At 56.0% G+C, this 1740-nt stretch overlaps 1 long non-coding RNA gene across 1 annotated transcript; it reads left to right on the forward strand.

The window, feature by feature from the left end:
* Window positions 1-88: 88 nt before the first annotated feature.
* LOC132014863 (uncharacterized) lies at window positions 89-1333 on the forward strand. The gene is made up of 3 exons (XR_009403478.1): window positions 89-421; window positions 558-648; window positions 1197-1333. It is a non-coding gene; the product is annotated as an uncharacterized LOC132014863 (long non-coding RNA).
* The last annotated feature ends 407 nt before the right edge of the window (window positions 1334-1740 follow it).

Below are 1740 nucleotides of genomic sequence, written 5' to 3' on the forward strand. Positions count from 1 at the left end.
GGGGCGCAGGCGGCGGCGCGGCGGGGAGAGCGGCGCGGGGCGCGCGGGGCAGGGCGCTCCGGGGCGGGCGGCGCGGCCCGGGGCGGGGGGACCGAGGGGGCCCCTCGTGAGTCGCGCGTGGCTCCGCGGGCGGCCCGGGTGTTTCTTCTCCGGGGATCGCTTCGGGTCGCCGCCGAAGCCTGCGCCTGGGCCCCGCCGAGCTGCCCGCGGCGGGCGATCGTCCTTCGGCGGCTCCGGGTCCCGGGATGTCCGAGGTTGTGCGTTCCTGCGCTTTGTCTTCGGGCCCCCGGGTTCGTTCCTCTCCCTCGCTGCCCACCTGTCTCCATCCCTTAGGGCCTAGGAACGCGCACCTCTAAACCAGCGTGGCCGTGTCTTTGCTCCGCGGACTGTCTGCTTTTGCATTTTTTAAAGTTCATTTCAGGTCGGTGATGCGTCTCAGGGTGTGCGTTCCTTCTCTGCCCTTCCGGGACGCGTGTCTGTAGGCGGACGTCCAGGTCTCAGGCCTGAGTGCTTCTCATGCTTGCATTCTTTTCCTCTTTCTTTTCTGATTCTTCTAGGGAAGCCTTAGGTTCTGCTGGTCTCCGGCGCTCTGTGCCTCTCCATAGACTCCAGAGAAAGCCACGATGCTCTGTGGCCCAACCCCACACAGTGAGAACCCCGCACCTCGGGGGCCAGAGATTCCCGATCTGCTCATTCTAGTCAGATCACGCCCCCTGCCCTGTTCCTTACTCCAGGGATTTCCAAGTAGAGTCTTAACAGGCTCTCGGGCTGTTTTGTTATCGGGAATGCCACGATCTATCAGCCCAAATAGCTAGTGCGTTAGACCATTTCCAGATTACTGTGCCCATTGACTGCTCCAGTGATCCTAGTGTGCCCACTAGGATTTTGAAGACTTTAGGATAGATTATCATTAAGGTAGAAGGGTGTCTTCTCCGGGAAAGTCCTGAAGCACCTCTGTGTTCAGAGAATGAGCTGCTTTGGTCATTATTACTCTGAAGGGTTAAGCCCTAAACAGTTCAACAACCTACCACTGCCTCTAAGCTACTGCGTTCAGGTGTGGGAAGCAGTGAGGAAAGCATTATCAGGAGTTCAGGTTGGTACCCGCAGGCCTTGCAAGTGTCCTAAGCTCAGCGAGAGGGTAAGAATGGGGAGTGCGGTCAATCAAAGAGTTTCAGGTAAAAAACTCTTTCTTTCAGGGCACCTGGGTGGCTCAGTGGGACGGGCCTCTGCCTTCGATTCAGGTCATGATCTTGGAGTCCTGGGATCAGCCCAGCGGCGGGCTCTCTGCTCAGCAGAGAGTTTGCTTGCCCCTCTCTCTGCCTGCTTACTTGTGATCTCCCTCTGTCAAATAAATAAATAAATAAAATCTTTAAAAACAAAACAAAACAAAAAATCAAAAAACCCTCTCTCTGTCTAGGCTAGGAGAGAAAACTCAGTCCAGGGCACAAGGGGGCCCTTGATTTCTAGCAGAAAGCAAAGTAAATAAACTCCTAATCCTTGGGCAGAGCTTGCAGATCCCTGCTCTTCCGCACTGCCTATCAGAAGTGGTCAATGCCGTGGGAGGTGCTGGAGCGGCCCCAGAAACCCACCCGGCTATTCTTCTCGCTCCCCTCTGTCTTGACTTGGTCCCCCCTGCCCCAGTGACAGCTCAGTGTGACTTAGTTTCCGCTGAATGTCAGGTATTACCAAACAAACTCCTCTTGTTCTGCCAGCTCCGACCTATCAGCATTTTTTTCTTTT

This window comes from Mustela nigripes, chromosome 4 (genome assembly GCF_022355385.1).
Source record: "Mustela nigripes isolate SB6536 chromosome 4, MUSNIG.SB6536, whole genome shotgun sequence".
Taxonomy (NCBI): domain Eukaryota; kingdom Metazoa; phylum Chordata; class Mammalia; order Carnivora; family Mustelidae; genus Mustela; species Mustela nigripes.